A 14,195-nucleotide genomic window follows, 5' to 3' on the forward strand; every position below is an offset into this window, starting at 1 on the left:
CTCATTGTTTGTTTAGGATTAACACTTCAGTCTGATGCATTATTGTAAAAACAAATTTTCAAATATTTATATTGTCAGAAACCTTGTAGTCGCTTAAAAATTTCTCGTATAGCCTACTGAAATATAAAATTAACAGAATGTCACTTAAACATGCATTATGCAAGAGCTAAATTTGATTATTGCAGGTCTTTCGTTAGGCCTGTTGTTTAATCCGATTCAGCTTATTGAATATAACGACAAACAGGGACTCAGACTAGCAATTATTTGCCCATTGACTTCGATGTTAAATGGCTTTAACATCACTGGCTGTAGCTCTTTGCTCAACATTCCGTTGGTTCCAATCTTTGTAGGCACAATGGGGACAACGTTTTGGCAATCTCCTCATCATAATTTTGTAGGGGGTTGACCGTTTAGATTTTTTGCTACGGTAGATTTGAAGTTGACTGGGGTGATAATCTCACTTCCGACACAATGATTGCTCTGCAGAAAGACACTATGTCTCCGCTGCAATATCATCAGTATTACCCAAAACTGCTATGAAATTGCAAATTTGATCCCTTTTCTCCAATTCTAGACCAAAAGGTCAACCCAAAAATGTAGGAAGAGGGGAGAAAAAAATTATGGGAAAATTGTCTATTTATAACTCGTCTGAGCCCAAACGACAAATAAGAAGTTATCTCCCTTTAGTCTTCATGCAACATCTGGTAAATCCCTTTATTTCAGGACGCCAACGTGATCTCGTGTATACAAAATACATTACTTTAGATAAATTTAAACTTGATTATACGGTCCACGAAATAAGTATTAACTGGGTATTAAATGTACTTATTTTCCCGGTTGACGATGGGGAAAGAGTAGGGGTTAATGTACTAGCGGGAAATCAGAGCTCCCAGTTTTAAGTTCATTGATAAAATAGTTGGGCTTGTCCGGGATTTGAACCCGGGACCTCTCGCACCCTAAGCGAAAATCATACCCCTAGACCAACAAGCCGCTTGATAGTTATAATGAAAAGTATATACATATAATTTCCACTATTTATTGGATTCTCTGTCTTTATATTGTGAGTGAATCTTTGAATAACTGTTGATGAAATGGGTATAATCTATATGGTGAAATTATCATTCTTTATACTTCAGCGAACAACTTGGTCTATGTGTTATTAGTAAGGGCTTAATGAAAGGACACAATGACGGAAACAACACAACTCTATTGGAAAGGAATTGCCATATTTGTTTTAATATACTATTATACAGGTGAGAACGCATATAAATTCGTATAATATTTTCCAATAAACACAGTTTCACAGATGCTACATATCAACTCTAGCATGTTCAACACAGCCGGGGGGAGAGACTTATACCACACCCTCATTAACCACCTTAATACCCTCTTGGTGCTGTTGCGTAGCTTTACTAGAAATGTTCATCACCGAAAGTATGAACATAATGTAGTGAACCTATACACCAAGTTCATCACTCTCTCTCTCTCTCAATTAAAACCAAAGTTATTTAAGCAAAAGACAAACTCATTAAGGCATTCGCCTAATGAACAACTACACCAAGTATGGACATTCTAGCAAAGTTATTATGTTCCGGAAAGTAAGTCACGCTGACAGACAGACAAACGGACTAACTGATTTTAATCATCCCCTACTTTCTTCGAATAGTCGAGGAACAACAAGCCACTTAATAGCGTGTATGAGCATATAAAAATGGTATACAATAACTGAAAATAGATTTGGTATTAACTATAGAAACTACATCGAAGAGAAATTAAAAAAAGATATTTAGACGATGTCTTTCTCATTTGAAAAACTAGCCTTGACCAAATATGTAGCACTTTGGCCCTTGAGACAATTTTGGGTCTTTATAAAACTGTCTTTTCAATTTTGTCTATAAAGTCAAATCTTATGTACTTAATGAACGTGGGTATAGTTATTCGTAAAAAACAGTGATATTTTGGTCAAATTATAATCATTGTCAAAATAGTCATCAAATTCTGGCTGTTAATTGACCTATGGTTGATAGACCAAAAATAGGTAATGTTTCCTATCTTATTTGTGGGAAATAAAGAGTTTTATTCCTTATATGGCGTGGAAATTCACGTCAAGGTTAACGAAGACCTGCAGAAATTAGGGGGTAAAAATTAGGGTGTAGAGGCGAGCTGGATTAGAGCTCACCTAAAAATTCCTACCAGCCATTATCATTGAGAACGAGGAACCTGCAAAGCCAGTACAACTTAGAAATAAAGTTGTGAAATTATTTTATGCTGTAGTCTTATTAAGATCACCAGAAAGTAAACACAACAAGAAGAAGTCCTATCTTATAGTATTACAAATAGCAGATTTGCACAAACTATTAAATGACTTAGATATTTTTAAAACTACTCAAACTAGTTGTAGTTATATCTCTACATGTATTACAGTTATTTCGACACACAATCCTTGACATAATACATTTTTTCAAAACTTTTCTATGATAAAAATAGATGTTCTCCTTTCTAATGATAATCTTAAAAATCAATTTCATAGCACAGAATTAATTAATAGTAAACGCCAACACCTAGCTTTATAAAATGATTTACTAGGGCTAAATTTTAAGTTTCTGGTAATGTTGACGTTTTTTACTTCTAAGTGTCAAAGCTAGCCCACCTTGTATATGATTGTATGATAATTCACCTTTTCTAATACTAATTATACGTTTAGAATTAAAGATCCGCTATGTAAGACCTATGCAATATCATAGCTCAAATGAAAATATTGAAAATTGCATTCAAATTACTTCATTCTGAGCCAAGTTATCACTGTTTGTAGTTTTGACAAGATGTGTGCATTGTGGTAGCCAGCTCACTGGTATATTCAAGACTTATCCTCGCTTTCCCATTTTTAAATTAAATTTTTAAATTGCGATCCGTTGTAATCTAGTTAAAATCTCGAGTATCCGATGCCATCGAGAGTTGTTGCTTATGGTCTTGTAATGTTATTAAATGTCTATTTAATAATTTAGATAACATTTCTGGTTTAAAGAAAGACTTGCAATAGGCAGTTTGAGCTCTTACATAATGTATGTTTAATAGTAATATGAATTATAGTACTAAAAATTTAGTTTATGTTCTTGTGTGTAACCAGTGCAAACAATTTTACATAGGCGAATGTGGTACTCAACCACGCACACTCATCTGTGTACACAGACAACAAAGTATATAAATTCACCATGTTCTAAAAGTTTCAAAACAATTAAAAACTTGTGCCAAAATTCAAATATAAAATTTAGTATTTTTCTCTATTATAAAGTCGGAACATAAAAGAAGGAACGTGAAATTATATTGCATTGACCAGTTCTTACCAGACTTAAATACTTAATTTAACATATCTCCACAGCTAGCTTATCATTTGTTGTGGTTGATTTCTTTTAACTGGGAGTATTTTTCATCACTTTTATGATTACCCCCCCCCCCCAATCTCTAATATTGTCTATTGACATCGATTTCATCTCGTTACTTCGGTATTATACTATGGCCAGGAAGACTATTTAAATTTATGTCATATTATGTATTATATACTTTACTAGCAGGATACCCGGCTTCGCTCGGGGGTCATAACTCCGCAACCGGAAGTGGTAGACTAACGCCACCTTGCCTATGTTACTCCCGGTTCAGAGCTACCCCTATACCCCAAATTTCAGACTCGGGGCAGACCTAGTGTAGCCGCCAACCCCGAACAGACAGACAGACAGACAGACAAACGACAGTCACAAATATTAGTATAGATAACTGTTTTTGTATTTCACCTGATATTATTAATAATCTATTGAAATGCAAACAAAACATTATATTATTCTACGTGTATATAGAAAACTGTATGGCTAATGTTTAATTATTTATATTACAACACCTGAAGACACCTATAATGATCAGACACCCAGCTTATGATTTGATGTATCTGAATGTATTTTTGTATTTATTTATGTATATAGCGTTTTCTGTTCGTACTGAACATCTTCGATCGTTAAATTAGTATTTTAGTGTAAACTAAACTAAATTATAAACTAAATTAAAGAAAAACACCAAAATACTAATTTAACAACTGGCAATTTCTGTTCGTGCTGAATATCTTTAGGCTTGAAGATGTTCAGTGCCAACAGAAAGCACAAAATACTAATTTAACGACTGGCACGTTTTGTTCGTACTGAATATTTTTAGGCTGAGAGTTGTATTTACCTATGTAATTTTATTTGTCTGAAACCATACCGTCTACTAATTGTTAATTGTGTGCTAAGATGTATATATATTCTCATGTCAAGCAACCATTTAAATAATATTTTCAATCAAAAAGTCTAAATCTACACTAATAGACAGATCAAGAGGAATGTGTGGAGTTATGAAAATCATTCTAACAAACAGGTAATTGAGTTAGATGCCACCCATTATATGATTTGTGTTTATGATATGGTCAATTTGAAATTACATTAATTTACGAGTTGGTCTGAAGTTATATTAATTATTCTTTTTTATTGTTTAGTGGGTCGCCTTTTCAGACGACCCTTTCTCCAGGCAGCGTTTGTTACATTTTTTTCATTTCCTGAAGCCTACTAACCCAAATCCTAATCAAGCTTGAACTTTTCTTGAAGTTCACCTGGGCTAATTCTTTGGAATTGAAAATGAGTGACAGGGCATTCGACGTGATTAATGCGTTTCAGGAACTTTAAAAATAATGATTTTCGAAATAATGTATCCACTGAAATAAATCTATCAAAATAAGATAGAAATATTACTATAGCTAGTCAAAATCAATTTATTATCGATTTGTCATTAAAACTTCAAATTTTGACTTCCAAATAATTATAAAATATATTTTATTTGATTCAATATTTAACAGAATATTAATATAATGTGAATCATTTATCTAAGGGAAGGAATTCGTTTACTATAATTAGTAAAAGGAATCCCTTGATTCTCGAAATAGATCAATGACGAAATTCAGTGCTAGAGAGATAGATTAATCCAGTCAAGTACATAATAGCATAGACTCGATATAACAGTAGATAAACGGTATGGTATAACATGTTATGCAAACACTTAATACATAGGCAGGGATACTTGAAATGTAATGAAATGAAATAGGGTTTAACGTCCTACTGTTCTGCTCCGAACTGAGGTAATGAAGACGGGCATACGCCATACAGTGTACTATGAGGGAAATTTTGCCCGGACAGCGGCAATACTCTTATATCGAATTCCAACTGTCAAGGGATCTTTTAAGTGCATAACAATGTGTACTTTGGACCTCGGTTTTTCGCCCCATCCGAACGACTAGACAGCTGTCCTTGCCAGACCCTCCATTCTGCATCACTGACAAGGGCGGAACCAAGCCGGAAAATCTGGATGACTCTCTCGGCCAATGCAGGATCGAACATCCGACCTCCAGGCTAGCGAATCAGCGTCTTACTCACTTAGCTACTGTGACCCCCATGATACTTGAAAACGCAAACGTATGCAACTGCTATATTTTAAAGGAGCTAAATCTCTGTTCTTAAGCACCTAGAAATTGACATAAATAGGTCTCAACGATATAATAATGTAATATGAATGTATATAAACTGCTTAACATTTAATCGAATGACAGCCTTTGGCGTCTGGTTATTCCAGTCAACACCGGTAGTATTCTCCAATGGGGCGTGTTTAGCCTCGTTTATCGACCTGCCTCCTTTAACAAAGCTTTATATCAAGGGCTGGAGTCAAATAGAATAGTAATGATATTTCTGCTACATTCATCTAGGGTTGGACTAGAAATGGTTTCACTACCGATAACGTCAATTTTTGACGCCAGCCAGGCCTTTCTTTGAGCAGATTTTATAATCGATTTTTTAATCACTTGATTATAAAAACGTCACAGGCCTGTAACTCTCTCAATTCCCATCAATCTGACCTCGAAAGGTGCTACAATAATTTAACATATACCCAGTCCACATTGAAATAAAAGCGAAACATTTCACAATGTGACTAAAATACAGATCTATATTTCGTTTCGTTTTTTTTATGCTATCGATAGCCTACACTACATGGAGATCTGACCAGTTGTACTGGGAAGTCGCGTCAGGGGTCATACGTGCAGCTTTTGATCCCATGACGTCAGACGTTGATTAATCAATTAGCGTTGAAGTTTCTAGGGGTTTACCCACAGTTCCGTGCATCACACGCCAATAACTCCAAGCAACAGACCGTTCCATTGGCTAATCCCTCACACCATCCAGAACGCGGGTTATATAACATCTCTTCCAGATTCTAGTGTAGTAAAGACAAGTAAAACGAAATTTTTTAACTATAAAAATCAAAACGAAATAGGATCTGTGTTTTAATCAGATTGAGATTTTAAAAATAAACAACGACTGCTCGAGATTTCAAGCCACTTGTGTAGGCCTACATAAAAAAATGTCGCTTAGGAAATGTTAAACGCATTACCACGAAGAGAAACCGTTTGGTGACTATTTTAATGGATCATACATCATTGCAATACAAATTATGACGATATCTGTTGAAAATTATTCGTTCGAGGCCATTTTTACTTGCTTTTTACTTAAACGTTGTTTATTAGATATAAATACAGTATAATATATGTTTGTTTGATATTAGCTGCGCCAGAAATAGGCTTTTTATCAAAACCCCTTTAAAATAAAAATCTTTAAGAAATAGGAATATTGTGATTATCGTAGTTTTTATGGACTTTGTGGGCCCGAATTCACATGGCTATCTTATCTCCGTGATTTTATATTTCATTGGGATTTTGCTGAAATGCTTCGGAGAATCTTTTACCTCATTTTACAATAATAATAACGCAATTCGATTTTAACGCCATCTGCTACAAGTACTAAAAATTTATTATCAGCCATCAGAAATATTGTGGCTTAAAATGTTTTCTTGGAGAAAACACCTTCAAAATTTTCCAGGCAAGGCATCCTGTATTCTGTAATGTCTATACGGCCAACGTTATACGGCCAACAATTAGCATAAATCCAATATGGCCGCCATTGAAACCATAAAACTCCAATATCTCGGGAATGGTTGATTTTGGGTGCTGTAAATGTAATACGGGTAGATAGGAAAGTGCTACCAAAGAATAAGAATAACATAGCAGCTAAATGACGTCCCTGTGGCTTCTCCACTCAAAAGGTGCCCAACTGTTTTTACTTGGCAGATTTTCTTTCAAATTTGTCTCACCTTTGAACTGCCTTTATGGTGAGCAAATAAACCTAGAAAACTGATAACCGTATGGAAACCTCCCAAATATAACACTATACGTTTCAGCTTAAAGTCTGATAACTCATTATTCATAATGTAATACAAAGGGTATCTATATGGAGTATTTAATTTTCTGAATGTTGTTCTGTTCAGTGGATTGAAGCCATTGCCTACAAACGGTTGGCAGATTTATTTAGGACAATTGTAAGTACTTTGGAAGTTAACGCGGTCAAAGATATAAAAATTGTTTGATGGATTGCCAAGTATTCTGGTCGTCGATTTTGATATTTAACAATTATTCACGAGCTAATTCTTAGGAAACTAGGCTTGCAGGTCTATATTAGTAGATGGTCGTTGGAACCTCTTAATATCCGGGGGTCATTGTATGATTCCTGCTTCCAATTTATCCAGACACTGTTTCGTCACTAAATGGAGATTATGGAGTGGGTGTTCTCATTATAGGCTGGCAATAGATAGTGTTGGTCATTCGTAGGAAGACATGTAACATTTCAGAAGTACGGTCTGGGTTCTAGGCCCGTCGAACTCAGATGCCTGTATCTCTTGGAACAATACAGTGCTTGAAGGGACATTAGATAAAAAGCTGACAGTTCTCGCTATAACAGTTTTAAAAATAGGTATTGAAAACAGTATATGTTGAAAATTTCAGTCAAATTACTCTTATATCGAATTCCAACTGCCAAGGGATCTTCTACGGTCTTCGGGTATCAGATGCGTAAATAACTTTATTCCAGGATGCCAGCACTGTCAGACACATTACTTAAATTAAATAAAGAAGTACTGGGTATTAAAGTATACTTATTTTCTAGATTTGGAGTGAGCGAAAAGAGTGGGGTAACTGCTTTTTAATTGACTGGCGGAAAATCAAAGCTCATATAATGTTTAAAAAGTTGGGCTTGTCCGGGATTTGAACCCGGGACCTCTCGCACCCTAAGCGAAAATCATACCCCTAGACCAACAAGCCGCTTAATTATACTTATGAAAAGTATATATATATGTATAGAAAATAATTCTATCTTTCTCTAACTCTAATTTCCAATATTTATTGGATTTTATGTTTTAATATTGTGAGTGGTCTAATTTCCAATACTTCTGGGATTTTATGTTTAGATTGTGAGTGAAGCATTGAACAGCTGTAGATGAAATGTTTATAATCTATATGGTGATATTATCATCCTTTATTCTTCAGTCAATAACTTCCTCTATGTATTACTAGTAAGGGCTAAATGAAGGGACGCAATGAAGGAAACAACTTACACATGATTCCACATATTGGAACGGAATTGTCAGGGGTCAAACCATTAGTTCACGAGATATTGTTCAACCTGGTTCTTACAAATACATTTCCACACAGATGCTACATATCGACTCTAGTATCTTCAACACAGCCGCAATAACTATACCGTTTAGCATATAAAATACTTTATTAGCCTAATTAGTATGCTACCTGTTGAAGAAAATTGATTAAAATCATATCAGAAGTTGGACATGTACACATAAAATGCCTTTCGGATTCCGCAAATTGACTATAGTTTCTGAGACTTCCAAACATTATATTATAGCAGGATACCCGGCTTCGCTCGGGGGTCATAACTCCAAAACCGGAAGTGGTAGACTAACGCCACCTGGCCTATGTTACTCCCCGGTCCGAGCTACCCCTATACCCCAAATTTCAGACTCGGGGCAGATGTAGCCGCCAACCCCGAACAGACTTCGCTCGGGGGTCATAACTCCGAAACCGGAAGGGGTAGACTAACGCCACCTGGACTATGTTACTCCCCGGTCGGAGCTACCCCTGTACCCCAAATTTCAGACTCGGGGCAGACCTAGTGTAGCCGCCAACCCCGAACAGACCGGCTTCGCTCGGGGGTCATAACTCCGAAACCGGAAGTGGTAGACTAACGCCACCTGGCCTGTGTTACTCCCCGGTCCGAGCTATTCCTATACCCCAAATTTCAGAGTCGGGGCAGACCGTGTGTAGCGGCCAACCCCGAACAGACCGGCTTCGCTCGGGGATCATAACTCCGAAACCGGAAGTGGTAGACTAACGCCACCTGGCCTATGTTACTCCCCGGTCCGAGCTACCCCTATAACCCAAATTTCAGAGTCGGGGCAGACCTAGTGTAGCTGCCAACCTCGAACAGACAGACAGAAAGACAGACAGACAAACGGCAGTCACAAATATATATATAGATAGATAACAAATATTTAGAAAATATATATTACTTCCCCTGTAAAGCATAGCCTACATAATAATATCTTGTAAAATTTGCTTAACAAAAACTTGGTTTAATAGAATGAAAAATAAATAATATGTTTGTTTGATATTAGTTGCGCCAGAAATACGTTTTTTATCAATTCGCACATGGCTATCTAATAACAACCACCTGTTAGTATAATATATCACCTGCAATATTTCAATTTAATAATTATCACTACTGAACTAACTTTATAAGATATTTCTCTTAGTCTTCAGATTATCTCCTTGATTTTTTTATTTCTTTGGGATTTTGCTGAAATGCTGAATTTTGGGTGTTTTTGTTGTTGTTGTTGTTGTTTTTTTTTCTACCTCATTTTATAATACATGTAATAATAATGCAGTTCGATTTTAACGCCAGCTGCTGCAAGTACTAAATATTGATTGTCAACCATAAGAAATATTCTGGCATAAAATGTTTTCTTAGAACAAGAAAACACCTTGTAATGTTAATTTTAAATCTTCCAGTCCAGGCATCCTGTATTCTGTAATGTCTATATATTAGGCCAACTCCCTCTCGCACCCAAAGCGAGAATCATTTTTTTTTCTTCTTGTAAATATGTTTATTCAATAAATATATAATCATAATACACTGTACATACATTTTAATCATGGAACAGCACAAAACATTCTTAGTTAATTTAAAGCATTATTTTATGTTTATTTTATTTCATTTATTTATTTTTAAAAACAAGAAAAAAAGAAAAGACAAGAAATAAATTTCTGAATCAAAATACAGAACCATTGACACATTAACACATTGATGAAATAATAAATCAATAAATCAATGGATCAATATATTAATTCATAAATATATTTATATTAGGTTAATTAAAATATGTATTAAAAGGTTGTGCTATTCAATTTGAAAATTCAATCATGATATAATTACACAAATTTACATAGTATGTACATATAGAGAATCTCCTACCAGTCTTTTTTGATATCAAAAAAGACGAGTAGGAGATTTTATTTATCACCCAATCCCTTCTTACATGCACAAATAGATAAATATAATTCTTTGCTGTAGATTTAACTTTTACTGAACATTATGGCGTAGTGATACATCATTTTTTGACAGCAATTCAACCATTGCAAAGTCCTTTATACTGACCCAGTGTTTCCATCAAGGTCAATTGAATAACAATAGTTCATTTTTAATAAAAAAAAGTTACTTTAAATAAGAAATGAACTGTTCTTTGAAAACAAAAAAAGTAGTTCCTTTTCAACTGACCAATCAAATTCATGTAAAGCGATATCTCCTAAGGAGATATCGCAGTAGATTATGAAATATATCACACAAGCGATATCTACTGTAGAATGTATTCACTCTTAAGACCAACTAGAAATCAGCCTGATTTCTTCATGTTTAGGAATTTGACCCCAAAGATAATGGAAGTTTGTTGAAGAGAATCCTGTCATCAACTTCTCAAAGATAATAAATTGTCGCCCAATTATTATCTATTTAGATGGTGCAGTGTATAAGTGTCATATTACACTGCTCTATATTTAGAATATAAAAGCTAGATGATTTGGAAATCAGGTTCTGTGGGATTTATTTAGCTCTTTTTTCTAGATGGTCTTGTATAGCCGGTATTATAGAGGGATTCGCAAGTATAACAGTTGTACACTTTGTGTGGTTACAAGTGTTACCGATGTCATAGTGTGGCGTTTTGATCGTGTAAAGTATAGTATCATTACCAGAACTTTACCTTTACTTTAATCAGTAAGTATAACCTTTGTACTCTTTTATTGCTCAGGACTTTCTTGGAAAAAGTTAAACGCTGCTGATGAATCAAGTCTGTAGGCCGAGGGGTTTGTTTTAATGGGTAATTCGTCGCGAGGTTTTATTTTTCACAGCGTACAGTCGTTTGGATTGAACGACAAAAAAAACGAAGGTCCCGTGTACACATTGGCGTGCAGGTAAAAAAATACCCTGGCAGTTGGAATTCGATATAGTGCCATTGTCTGGTCAAACTCTCCCCCATACCACACTGTATGGCGTACGTCCGTTTTCATTAGCGCAGTCGGAGCAGGACTTTAAACCCCTTTCATTTTGTTTCAGCATAAACGTCATCTAAAAACCGATGAGGGTAACAAGAGAGCGCAGCCGTCCGCCCCGGATTACTTCCTAGGTGCACCTATAATGCGGGGATTTTGTACCGTTTAAAACTAAAGTCAACTAGACTTGCTTGCAAGACTGAAGGCTTTCACCGTGCCAAGGCGTCACACGATCACCAGATGCATGACATAAGACTATCCCCACCTCTCACCCCCTAAACAAACACACACTCCCCCACCCCGCAAATAAAAACACACATTTGCATAACTCAGATATTGACATGTTCTTTGCATGCGCATTACGTTATAAGGGAATCGAAAAATAAAGTTGATCTACGCGAAATGGAAAAAGAACAGTTTCGCGAAATGGACGAAAAGCAATGTCGCAATAGATATTAATATCAAAGTAAAATGAAATGGGGTTTAACGACATTCTGCTCGGAATGGACTATGAGGAATGTTTCGAACGTACAGCGGCGCTAGCCTACTCTTATATACAATTCCAACTGCCAAGGGAACTTTTTTGCGGGACTTCGGAATCGTGTTCATGTCAGCTACTGAAATATGTAACTGGTTCAAAAATTAAATATCGCCAATTTTCTGGTTTCGTGCACGTTAAAGATTTGAAGTCACTAACATGTAAAAGTTTACTATTAATTACAGACAGGATCAAACAACTGAAGCAGTCAAGAACCAGGATGTTCGCGACTACTTTGCTTTTTTATATTTACTGATACTATCATATTTCATTATTTGTTAGCGTAGGACATTTTCATTTATATATATATTAAACATGTATTATATGTCTTATCATAGAAGTCTTATCATTTGATATATATATATATATTAAACATGTATTATAGAAGTCTATAGTGTTATGTTCTTTCGTAACCATTTGTTTAAATACCTTAATTGTTCGTACCTTTCTAACCAGGGTAATTATATAACTGTTAAATTAAACAATGGATAACTCCTACCTCTTAAATAAATTATATAATTAGTAAATAATTATTATCTAATGATTGTTGTTTTGTGACATATATAGTATAACCAATATATACATTGTACTTTTACAATCAATATGATACTGCGCATTAGTCGTTTTTATGTTCTTATGATTTGAATTTCTTCATGCAATATTTGTAAATCGCCAGTAGGAACAAATGTCTCTTATATAGATACGTTATGCTGGCTGGAATTTGCACGGTAAGCTATAGCCTATTGGACTGCGCTGTTATTGAGTCAACTGGCTGGGTTTCGATTCCCCGGTTGAACGTGACAAGGAGTATGTCGCCTGTCTAAACTCGTGTGTTTTCTCCAGGTCCTCCGGTTTCCTCCCACTGCTAAAGACCCCTACGCGCAAGCGAATTATTGAAATAAATAAAAAATACACCATATGTTAGTCCCGAAATGATCTCTAAACATGCTCGTACAGCGGCGCCAGTCTTCTTTTATATAGAATTCCAACCGCCAAGGGATGTTTTACGGTCACACCAATGTGTACACGGGACTTCGGAATCGCGTTCATGTCAGCTACTAAAATATGTAACTGGTTCAAAAATTGATTGAATATTCAATGAAATATCGCCAATTTTCTGGTTTCGTGCACGTTAAAGATTTGACGTCACTAATAAAAAATTTAACACTAATTATAGATAGAGTCTATGCTCAAACAACGTCATGCCTTTTATCACAGGTGCAATATTCGATACCACTGTACGATACTACTGCAAACAATGAATAAATTGGACTTTCTTATAAACAGCGCGAGCCGTCGATTTCTATCCAGATGATTACCGGTATTAGATAATTTTGACACAGAAGCAACAATATTAATTCAAAGGCTAATTATTACACACAGCAATAAACTATTTCTGTTACAGGGTCACTAAACCCATATTTTGGAAAGAAGAAAACATTCATAGTTGAAATAATTTCAGTTCAATTATCATCACTGATAAAAGCACTCTTGAATAGACTCTTTACGTTGACAAAACGTACAGATTGTATCCCCCACTTATGTTTCGCTTAACAATGAAAGGTGCCGTGTTCAATTTTCGATCCCTTTGTTCTGCTACTCCTGAAAGTTGGGACTATTGTACAATCGTTTTATGTATAGCACTACCGATAGGCCTCTCTTTAGAAGAAGTTCCAAAAAAGAATTATGTTGACTTTTCGAGAAATAGGCCTCTAAAAATGCTCCAAATCGTAAAAATACGACGTTTTCGATTTTCGATCTCTTTTTTGGGCTATCCATGACATTTCAAAAAATGATACAGTGGTTTCACACAACAGGCAATCCATTAGTCTCTAAATTGGGAAAGTTTTTAAAAAATCGTTGGGGGCGTTTCCGAGAAACATGCGTCTAAAATTGCTCGAAATCGCAAAATACCTTACTTTTCAAAGTCACATAACTTTTTTATTTTTTGATAGAAACTTGTCGCTGAAGTCCCATCTGATAGACAATTCAATTAGCTATTAAACGATATAATACTTTTACTAATCAGCAAAAACACAATTGATACATCGCAATTTCCGCACAGGTACCCATTTTTCAAAATTTTGTCAAAGTTCGGATACATTTCGTGACTACTTCCGGGGTTTCAATTGTTTTCATTTAATA

General features: G+C 35.3%; 1 protein-coding gene and 2 non-coding genes across 3 annotated transcripts in view; all 3 read right to left on the reverse strand.

Annotated features, from left to right (window-relative positions):
- The window catches only part of LOC130014122 (uncharacterized), a 127,504-nt gene that overhangs the window by 76,983 nt on the left and 36,326 nt on the right, over positions 1-14,195 (reverse strand). The gene's annotated exons all lie outside the window — the stretch shown is intronic.
- Positions 919-990, reverse strand: Trnap-agg (transfer RNA proline (anticodon AGG)). Its single transcript has one exon. It is a non-coding gene; the product is annotated as a tRNA-Pro (tRNA).
- Trnap-agg (transfer RNA proline (anticodon AGG)) lies at positions 8,147-8,218 on the reverse strand. Its single transcript has one exon. It is a non-coding gene; the product is annotated as a tRNA-Pro (tRNA).

The sequence above is a fragment of the Patella vulgata genome, chromosome 8 (assembly GCF_932274485.2).
Source record: "Patella vulgata chromosome 8, xgPatVulg1.2, whole genome shotgun sequence".
NCBI lineage: Eukaryota > Metazoa > Mollusca > Gastropoda > Patellidae > Patella > Patella vulgata.